Genomic DNA, 11,885 nt, shown 5'->3' on the forward strand with positions numbered 1-11,885 from the left:
ATATTGTTATTGTTTGGATCTTGCAAAAGGCCCATGTGTTAAAGGCTTGGTCCACAATAATTGCACTAGGTGTGTTGGAACACTTAAGAGGTGGCCTGAGTGGAAAGCTTGGGGTCACTAGGGCCTGTTCTCCAATGGGGCTGTGGGAAGTTTGTTTCTATCTGAATTGCAGCTGGTCACGAGGGGAAAGGGTTTCCTCTACCTATTCTCTCTCCATGGTGTGCTGCCTCACCACAGGCCCAAAAGTCTCTGGGCCAAATGAGCATGGACTTATTCTTCTAAAACAGGGAGTGAAAATAAACTTTTTCACTTTATAATTTTAAAAAAACTATCTTTCAAAATTGATGGAGAAATAAGATACTTTCATGACAAAGAGCACCTGAGGAGCTTCATGAATACCAAACCAGCACTCCAAAAAATTTTAAACAATATCCTAGGAAAAGACAATGAGGATTACAACCACAGGAAGCCCAGTAGAATGAATATCAGGCATGACAAGTAATTAAATGCAAAGGAGGAGAATTCAACAAAAAGAAAAAGTCATGACAATGATAAATCAATATGTATCAGTTGTAACCATCAATGTTAATTCACCAATCAAAGCAATCAGATTAGCAGAATGGATCAAGAAGGGAGATCCAATAATATGTTGTATACAAGAAAAACACTTAATTCAAAAAGAAACTCATAGATGGAAAGTTAAAGTGTGGAAAACAATACTGCATGTGACAGGAAGCTGAAAGAAAGAAAGAGGAGCTATCCTCTTTGCAGATCAAATGGATTTCAAACCAACCTTGATTAATAGAGACAAAGAAGAACAGTACATCCTTGTAAAGGGAAAAATCCCAGAGGAAGAGATGACAATTAGAAATATATAGGGACCAAATACTAGTGTGCCCAAGTATATAAAACACATACTAACAGACATGAAAAATCAAATCAGCACTAATACAATAGTAGTGGGGGACCTTAATCCTCCTGTCACAAATAGATACATCCAACAGATAGAAAATAAACAAAAAATACTATAACATAAACAAACTCTTGAACAAATGAACTTAACAGGTGTTTACAGAGTGTTCCACCCCACAAAATTAGAATACACATTCTTTTCAGTGGGTCATTCTCCAAAATAGACCACATATTGCTGACAGAACATGTTTAAGTAAGTGCAAAGAAACTGAAGTTATCCCCTGTGCATTATCAGACTGTAGTGTGATGAAATTGGAGATTGATAGCAAAAGAAACTGCAAGAATTTCATAAACACATGGAAATTGAACAACACACTTCTGAATAACCAATGGGTCACAGAGGAAATTAAAGAAGAAAATCAGACAAGTTCTACAACTAAATAACAATGTTGATGCAACATATCAGAATCTATGGGACACATTGAAAGCTGTCCTACAAGGGAAATTCATAGCAGTGAATACTCATATTGGGAAAACAGAGCAAGCTCAAATAAACAACCTGATGTTGAACCTCAAGCTTCTAGAAAAAGAAGAGCAGGACAAACCCAAAGCTTATACAAGAGAAGAAATTATAAAGATCAGACCTGAAATCAATGCTATGGAGGCTAAGAGAACAATACAAAAAATCAATGAAGCAAAGAGTTGGTTGTTCAAAAGAATAATTACAAAATTGACAAACACTTAGCCAACCTTATTTAAAAAAGGAAATACCCAAATCCATGCAATTGGAATGAAAAGGGTGAAATCACATTGGACCCAGAAGAAATCCAGAGGATCATCAATACCTACTTCAAGAACCTATACGCCAATAAGATGGAAAACACAGAAGTAATGGACAGATTCCTAGATACATATGAATTACCAAAGTTGAACGAAGAAGACCTAAAAATTCTAAACAACACAATATCAATCAACAAAATTGAAAACATATTTAAAATCCTACCCATGAAGAAAAGCCCAGGTCCTAATGGCTTCACTGCTGAATTCTACAACACATTTAGAGAAGAACTGTTGGCACTACTGTTTAAACACTTCAATGAAATTGAAAGGGAAGCAATACTCCCAAATTCATTCCTGGTAGCAAGCATCACCTTGATCCCCAAAGCACAGTAATGCCCAAGAGCAAAAGAGAACTATAGGCCAATCTTACTAATGAACATAGATGCAAAAATCCTCAATAAGAAACTGGCAAACAGAATGCAAAAGATCATCAATAAGATTATACACCCTGACCAAGTTGGATTCATCCCAGGGATGAAGGGATGGTTCAACATACACAAATCAATAGATGTAATACACTATATTAATAGAGCCAAGGACAAAAACCATATGGTCATCTCAATAGATGCAGAAAAAGCATTGAACAAAATCCAACACACATTCATGATAAAAAAAACTACAGAAAATTGGAAGAGATGGTTTCTACCTCAAACTAATGAAAGCCATCTATGAAAAGCCAACAGACAATATCATACTAAATGGTCAAAAACTGAAATCCTTCTTGCTAAAATTGAGAAGAAGATAAAGATGTCCACTTTCACCACTCCTTGAAAACATTAGCCACAGGAACTAGACAAAAGAAAGAAACAGAAGGAATAAAGATATGAAATGAAGAAGTCAAATTGTCATTATTTGTAGACCACATGATAGTCTATATGGAAGACCCCAAGAACTCCACCAAAAGTATTCTAGACTTAATAACCAAATTCAGTAGAGTAGCTGGATAAAAGGTAAACACACAAAAAGCAGTTCCTTTCATGAACATGAACAACAGATGACCTGGAAAAAGAACAGGAGAATCAACTTCTTTCACAATAGCATCCCCAAAAGTTAAATATCTGGGAATCAACCTAATGAAAGAAATCAAAGACTTCTACTCTGAAAACTATAGCACTAGGAAAAGAGAGATCAAAGAAGATATCAGAAAATGGAAAGACATCCCATGTTCCTAGGAAGGAAGAACCAATATAGTGAAAATGGCCATACTTCCAAAACTGCTATATAGATTCAATGCAATCCCAATTGAAATAGCAGCATACTTCACAGAACTTGAGAAAACAATCCAAAAATTCATTTGGAACAAGAAGAGACCTAGAATAGCAAAAGCAATTCTAGGTAACAGAGACATGGCAGGGGATATCACAACCCCCAACTTGAAACTATACTACAAAGCTATGGTGATAAAAACAGCATGGTACTGGCAAAGAAACAGACCTGAGGACCAGTGGAACAGATTAAAAGATGCAGAAACAACTCCAGACACACTCAACCACCTCATCTTCTACAAAGGAGCCAAACACCCTCACTGTAGGAAAGATAGCCTCTTTAATATATGGTGCTGGAAAAATTGGATTTCAACTTGCCAAAGATTAAAACTAGACCTATATCTCTCAACATGCACTAAACTAAAAACAAAATGGACTAAAGGTAGAAATATGAAAACAGAAACACTAAATGGGCTGGAAGAGAGTTTAGGTAGAACTCTTGAAGACATTGTCATAGGAAAAGATTTCATGAACAAAACCTCAGTTGCACATGAACTGGCACAAAGAATCAACAAGTGGGATCTCTTCTTACTAAAAAGCTTCTGCACAGCAAGAGAAACCACCAACAGCATGAAGAGACAACCCACAATGTGGGAAAAATGCTTACCACCTGTTCCTCAGACAAACACCAACTATCTTGAATCTATAAAGAACTGTAAAAAAATCAGACCTCCCAAATTTAAAGATCCAATCCAAATATGGGCATCTGAAATGAACAGACATTTCTCAGACAAAGAAGTAGAAATAGCAAATAAACATATGAAAAAATGTTCAACATCACTGGTCATTCAAGAGATGTAAATGAAAATAATTGTGAGATTCCACTTCACCCCGGAAAGAATGGCTGCTATCATGAAATTAACCAGTAACAAATGCTGGTGAGGCTGTGGGGGAAAAGTAACCATTGTCCACTGTTGATGGGAGTGTAGACTGGTGGAAGCACTGTGGAAATCAGTATGGAGATACCTCAAAGAACTAGGACTAGAGGCCCCATCTGACCTAGCTAATCTTCTTCTGGGTATCTTCCCCCCAAAATTAAAAAGAGTCATACCACAGCAATATATGTGAACCCATATTCATAGCGGTACAGTTTGTAATAGCTAAAATATGGAAACAGCCCCGTTGCCCATCATTTGGAAGTGGATAAAGAAAATGTGGTTTGTTTTTTTAAACAAAATGTAGTAGTCCTCAGCCATAAAGAATGAGATATTAGAGGCATTTATAGCTAAATGAATGCACATTGTGGAGATATTCTTAAGTGAAATGAATAGGACATATATGTGTAAATACCGAATAGTTTCTCTGGTGTGAGAAACTGAAAGTGTAAATAAGGACTAAAAGCTACAATAGATAAAGTGAAATAGGAAGAAAAGGGGCAAAGGGGAAGTGGGGGGCTAGGGGAAAGGAAAGAGGGGAATGGAATTAATATGAGAAAATGCAAAAATGGAAACAAAGTCTTTGTAAATAGAGAGGGGTGGAGAGGTTGAAGGAAGGGTAGGGGAGTGGGGGAAAAACAAGGATCAAGATATATTATGTAAAGGTACAAATCTCCAATGATGAATGTGATTTTATTGTATACCTAAAATGTACCAATAAAATTAATTTTAAAAATCCACAGCGAAATTTATGAACTGAAAAAAACCTGTGAGCCAATGGTCTTAGTAGGTGTCTACAGAGTGTTCTACCCCACACCAGCAGAGTACATATTCTTCTCAGATGCCCATAAGATGGCCTCCAAAATACAGCAATACTAGCTCATACCATCTCATACTTGCTTAAGTAAATGCAACAGAACTGACATTATCCCATGCATATTATCAGACCATAGTGCAATGAAATTGGAAATCAATGGCAAAAGAAACCATAAAAACTTCATAAAGACATAGAAATTAAATAACACCTTCTTGAACAACCATTGGGTCAGAAATGAAATTAAAGAAGAAATTAGACAGTTTCTACAATAAAATGATAATGCTGACACAACATACCAGAACTTATGGGACACAAAGAAAGTGGTCCTACAAGGGAAATTTTTAGTGGTGAAAACTCACATCAGGAACACAGAGCCAGCTCAAATAAAAACCTAATGTTGAACATTGAACTTATAGGAAAAGAAGAACAAGATGATCTCAAAGCTTGTACAAGACAGGAAATTGTAAACATTGGAGCAGAAATTAATGCAATTGAGGCTAAGAAAACAATACAATCAATGAATCTCACAGTTAGTTCTTTTAAAAATTAAATAAAATTGATAAACCCTTAGCTAACTTTCTCAAAGGAAAGAAAAGACTCAAATCCATGCAATCTGGAATGAAAAGGGTGAAATCATAATAAATCCTTGCAGTAATCCAGAAGTTCATCAACACCCATTTTGAGAAACATTATTCTAATAAGATGAAATACACAGAAGAACAGACATTCCTAGATACATATGAATTAGCAAAGCTGAATCAAGAAGATATTAGAATTCTAACTAACCCAATAACAGTCAATGAAATTGAAGAGGTTATTAAAAACCTACCGGTAAAAAAGAGCCCAGGTCCTGATGGATTCACTGCTGAATTCTACAAGAAATTTCTAAAACATCTAATGCCACTCATCCTCAAACTCTTTAATGAAATTGAAGAGTAAGCAATACTCCTAAATTTATTCCTAGGAGCAAGTATTACCCTGATACAAAAAATAAAAACAGAGAAGGGTCTACCCAAAAAAGAAAACTATAGGCCAATCTCCCTAAAGAACATAGATGCAAAAATCCTCAATTAGATACTGGCAAACAGAATGCAGCAAATCATCAAGAAGATTATACACTGAGACCAAGTAGGCTTCATCCCAGGGATGCAGAGATGATTCAACACATATAAATCAATAAATGTAATACACCATATTAACAGGGCCAAGAACAAAAATCACATGATCACCTCAATAGATGCAGAAAAAGCATTTGACAAAGTCCAACACCCATTTATAATAAAAACCCTACAGAAAATTGGAATAGATGGTCTTTATCTCAATGTGAAAAAAGTCATCTATGACAAGCCAACAGCCAACATGTAAATGGAGAAAAACTGAAAGCTTTCACTCTAAAATCAGGAACAAAACAAGAATGTGCACTATCACCACTTATATTCAATATAATTCTGGTAGTATTATCCAGAGCAATTAGACAATTAGATCTAGAATAGCAGAATCAATTCTGGGCAATAAAGGCAAAGCAGTGGGCATCACAACCCCTGACCTGAAATTATACTATAGAGCTACTGTGATAAAATTAACAAGGTATTTGTTGAAAAACAGATGCAAAATTCAATGGAACTGAATAGAAGATGCAGAAACAGCTCCAAACACACTCAGTCACATTATCTTCAACAAAGAGGCCAAACACCTTCACTGGAAGAATGATAACTTCTTTAATAAATAGTGCTCAAAACACTGGCTTTCCACATGTCAAAGACAGAAACTAGACCCATGTGACTCACTATGCACTAAAATAAAACAGAAATGGATCAAAGATCTAAATATTATAACAGAAACAGTAAATCTGTTGGAAGAGATAATAGGTGGAACACTTAAAGATACAGGTTGAGGCAAAGACTTGATGATGAAAAACCCGAGTGCATAGGAAATGTTATAAAGTCAACAATTGTGATCTCATCTTATTAAAAAGCTTTTCACAGCAAAAGAAATCACCAACAGAGTAAAGAAACAACCAACAGAGTGGAAAAAATTTTTGCCAGCTGTTCCTCAGACAAAAGACTGATATCTAAAATATATAAAGATCTGAAAAAAATTCACACACCCCCAAATGTACATAATCCCAAAATAGGCATCTGAGATGAATACACACTTTTCAGATGAAGTTCAAGTGGCAAACAAATATATGAAAAAATATTTAACATCACTGGTCATTTGAGAGATGCAAATTAAAACAATTCTGTGATTCCATTTCATTCCAGAAAGAATGGCTATTATCAAGAAATCCACCAATCACAAATGCTGGCAGGGCTGTGGTGAAAAAGGAACGCTTCTCCACTGTTGGTTGGAATGTAGACTGGTACAACCACTGTGGAAATCGTGTGGAGATTCCTTAAAAAGCTATCTATCCCCCTTTTCACTATCTTCTCAAAAGAATTAAACGCATCATACCACGGTGATATATGCATACTTATGTTCATAGAAGCACAGTTTGTAATAACTAAATCTTGGAAACAACCCAAATGCCCATCAATCAGTGAATGGACAAAGATGTGGGTTTTTTATACAATGGAGTACTACTCAGCTATAAAGGATAAATGAGACATTTATAGCTAAATGGATGCACCTAGAGACCATATTATTAAGTGAAATAAATTGGACACAGGTGTGTAAATATCACATTGTTTCTCTGCTGTGAGAAACTGAAACCATAAATAAGGACCAAAATGTACAATAGATATTGTGAAATAGGAAGAAAATATTGAAATGGGAAGGGGCATAAGGGAAGAGAGAGAAGGAAAGCAAGGACAGGAAAAGAAAAAAATGACAAAAGAAGATAAAATGGAAACAAAGATCTTGTGAATAAGAAGGGGAAGAGGGATAGAAGGGAGGGGAGGATAATGGGAAAAATATACATATCAAGGTATATCAAGACATATCATGTACACGTACAAATTCCATGTGATCAATGTGATCATTATGTATATCTAATTGTATCAATAAACATAATTAATGTTAAAAATTAATTAACTGTATTTTGAGATACAGACATGTGGAAGCCAAAATTGAAAGCACAATATACTTGTTATAGTTTGAAAAATACATAAGCATAAATATAAAACCACATGTACAGGTTTTCTATGTGAAATTAAACAACTCTGATGAAAGAAATAAAATAATGGAAATAATTGGGAAATAAGATCAAATTATTTATAGTATGTATAAAAGTACCTAGCTAGACTATCATCTAACACATAGTAGAGGCTCAAATACTAATTTACTTCTATTAGTAACTGTTTCTTAGCAGTAGGGACTAGGCCTACTACCTTAAATATTGTATGTGCATGTAATATTTCAATGGCTCAAAAATCCTGACTAAACTTTATGTGGTCACTCATATAATTACAGAGATCTTTGAAAGAAAAATATACGCTCAGGAATATCTACTTTGTTTCTGACACTGTTTGGAGTGCTTTATTATTTAATATATACAATAGCTACCTGATATAACTCTTATCTTAATGGCCAAGAAACTGAAACTCTATGATGTTAAGAATTTTTTTGTTCAAGATGGAGGAGCTGAGATTTTAACCCAGATCTCTCTAATGCCAGAATCTAATATCCTGGAAAGGTTCCAAGCTTTCTGAATTGAATGAAGGGAAAGCATGTATCAGAGGTCATATTTTCCTACCTCTCTTAACATTAAACATTCTCTCAGGTTACCCTATTGAGGAATAACACTCTCATTTATTCTATTCTCAAGCCAGAAACTTATTTTCTTAGACTACTAACTTTGTCTCAGCTGCTATATGCAATCTATTACCAACTCCTCTTTATTTCTCCATCTCTCAAATTTGCTACTTCTCTCTATTCCTAAGGACACTGACCAAATTCAAGCCTCATCTCTCACTTGAACCAACATTTTCACTGGCCTCATTATGTCTAGATTTACTTCTTCTTATTAGAGCAGTGTTATGGCTTTATCTAGATGTTACCCCAGAGCCTCATGAGCTCATAGGTAGGGCATTTCAGAGGTGGCTGGATCTAGGATATGTGAACATGGATTAAAAGTGTGTGATAACTAAATTGTTTTAGCATAGTTCTGGATATGGATAGTAGGAAGGCCCACCCTGAGTGTGGTTGGCACAATCCAATAGGTTTATAGCCTGGAAGGGATAAAAGGGAAAGGAATGCTAACTGGGAGCTGCTTCCTGCTGCCCTGCCATTGACTTTCTCCTTGTGGGATATCCCTCTGCCATGTGGCTTGATTTTGAAACAGCTGACTATGGACTGAAATCTCTACAAATTGTGAGCTAAAATAAACCTTTCCTCCTTCAACTTGTGGGAATTGGGTATTTTGTTCCAGCAACAAAAAAATAACTTAGACAGATTTAGGTCCCAGAGAAGTGGAGTCATTGCTGTGTTATTACCTGACATGTGGTTCAGACGCCTTTGGAACTGGCTTGTGGAAAGAATTTGGAAATATTTGGAATTGCTGGCTGAAGAAGCAGCCCTGCAATTCTGTAAGCTGAACTTGGTGAGTGAGTCTTGTCAGAGCTCAGAAGACAAGAATGCTGATAGAAATGCAGACAGTAAAGACCATGCTTGGTAATTTTCAGTTAGGAATAAGGACTGCATTGGCTGTTGGACTCCAGACCATGTGTATTATGCTTTGACAGAAAATTTGTCTGCATTTTGCTCTTCTCCAGAGACTTTTAAGGAAACTGAGATTAAGTGTGGGGACTAATTGATCTGGTGGAAGAAATTTCAAGGCAGTCTAATGTTGAGGCAGTGGCATGGATACTGTTGTGGAATTTTAGCCAGAACCATGTTGAAAATCAAGAAGAAATGGCCCAGCAAGATGATTTTAAAAGTTTTGAGTTTGGCCATAAAGGAAGCTCTAGTAATGTTCTGTAGTTATAAAGTAGAACAAAGGAAAACCTGGTTGTTGAAAAGCTTAGGAATAAAAAGCAAAGCTTTTTAGAAGAGGACAATAGAAAAGATGGCAAAAGTCCAGCCATTGCTGGAAATTGCAAAGATAAAAGGCTTTGCTTTAAGAAGAGAGCCTCAGTGCACCATGTTCCAGAATGGCACTGGCCTAGAGAATTTTTCTTGAGATTGGTTTCATAGTGCTCAGCAATCCAGGCACTCAATCCCTCCAGCCAACTGAGAAGGAAGCCTGTATACTGCTCCAGCTAGCAAAACACCTTGGCATCATCCATATGGTACTAGTTTTAGGTGCAAGCAAAATTCAAGAGTTGTGAGGTCAGGAAAGCTTCCACCCAGATTTCAGGAGAAGGCCTGGAAGGCCAGGCAACTTGCCCTGATAGGGTGAAGCTGTGAATGTGAATCCAAAAATGCTGTGGAGACTTCAGAAACAGTTTGGAGAAGCCAGGAATGTGGATTGTCTGGGCAAAATTGCCAAAAGGGAGAAGAGCTGCCCCAAGAGAGAAGCTGTGGAAGTTACAGCCACAGGAAATGCTGTAGGGTTGGAGCCACCCAAGGCCTTTGGAGTCCACAACTTGCCACAGAGAACCTTGAATGCTGAACATGGAACCTCATGACTTAATGTTTGCCTTGCTGGATTTTAGACTTGCTTTGGTGCTGTTTCTTTCTATCCCCCTATTTGTACATTTTGGAATGGAAATGTCCATCTTTTGCCATTGTATGTTGGGAGTGTTTAACTTTCTTTTCATTTGCACAGGGTCTTGTGTCTAAGAACTTGCCTTAAATCTTGGAAGAGGCTTTAGACACTGACTCTTACAATTTTGGCAACTCTTAGAGATGGACTAAATGCATTTTGCATAAGGGGATTTGCATGAGTCTTTGGGGGGATCAAGCCAGAATGTTATGGCTTGTATCTAAATGTCCCCCAAAACCTCATAGGGTCCTGGGGGTGGGAAGTTTTGGAGGTGGCTGGATCTAGCATCTGTGATGCTAGGACTAAGTGTGTGATCCTGGGATTAAGGGTCCCCCATCATGGTGTGAGTGCTACCCCCCTAAGGGCTTATATCCTGGATGGAATATAAGTAAAAGGAGGGCTACTTCTGTTGCTTGCTATTGTTGCTGTTTTGCTATTTTGCTGCTTTGTTGCCTTCTGCCTGCCCTGCCCTGCCATGGACTATTTCTCCTCTATGATGCCCCTCTGCCATGCCACCCTGCCTTGGATCTAGCTAATTATGTACTGAAACTTCTACAAACTGTGAGCCAAAACAAACTTTTCCTCCTTTAACATTGGGGTCGGGTATTTTGTCTCAGCAATGAGAAAAGTAACTAAGACTGATGACCTAGACATGATGTTAGCCTGGGGCAATACAAAAAGGACAGTCCACATTAAATTTTTGCCACTCTGTTCTTTCTTGCGTGGTGGCCACCCTTATGCTGTAGGATGTACTTCTTTTCCTACATTTACTTGGTCCAAACTCCCTCTGCAGAGCCTGTTTCTTTTCCTACCTTTAATAAAACTTTGCTACAATTTGTGCTTGTCTTGACCAATTCTTTGGTCTGGTAGTTTCTAAAAACTACATCCAAAAGGAGACTCCAGCACCCCAAAACCCAGTAACAATATAACACAGAATTTCATTGATAGATGTGGCAGATATTTTATTGTTGCTCCATGTTTTGGTTGACTGTCAACATTGGCTCACTTTCCACAAGAACCCTGCCCTGTATCATAGTCAGTTCATAGAACTAGGACTTTGTAAAGCATCCCAAGGTTATGTAATCTAGTACTAAATGTTAATTTCAGCTTTACTTGCTGTATTGAATTTTTATTTGGTTCCTGTAATGAGGCATGGGAAGTACAAAAATAGAATATACTAAGAACTTCAGAGCCCAATTACTAAAATGTTATTGGAATTAAGAACACAGGACTACAAGTTTTAGCCCAGTCATGACAACTTAGAGGGACTCTGTCTCAATAAATACATAAATGAATAAAAGTAAAGGGCTAGGGACATAGGTCAGTGAAAAGGCCTTGGGTTCAATATCCAGTATCACATAGAAGTTTGCCAGTAAACATTGGGCTTGAATCAAGCCTGGTCATATTGTAGTGTTCTTTCTCTCCCCAAGTCTAGCTAATACTTCTGGTGTTGCTTTGGTATGCTTGACATACCTCAAAAAAGACTCATATATTTCCTATGGAAAAGAAAAATTCCTTTTAAACAGCACCAC

General features: G+C 36.9%; 1 protein-coding gene across 7 annotated transcripts in view; it reads right to left on the reverse strand.

Moving 5' to 3' along the window:
• The window catches only part of Alas2 (5'-aminolevulinate synthase 2), a 260,751-nt gene that overhangs the window by 53,709 nt on the left and 195,157 nt on the right, over positions 1-11,885 (reverse strand). The gene's annotated exons all lie outside the window — the stretch shown is intronic.

The sequence above is a fragment of the Heterocephalus glaber genome, unplaced genomic scaffold (genome assembly GCF_053883595.1).
Source record: "Heterocephalus glaber isolate CG9 unplaced genomic scaffold, H.glaber_assembly_v1.0 deba00000936, whole genome shotgun sequence".
In the NCBI taxonomy this organism is placed as follows: domain Eukaryota; kingdom Metazoa; phylum Chordata; class Mammalia; order Rodentia; family Bathyergidae; genus Heterocephalus; species Heterocephalus glaber.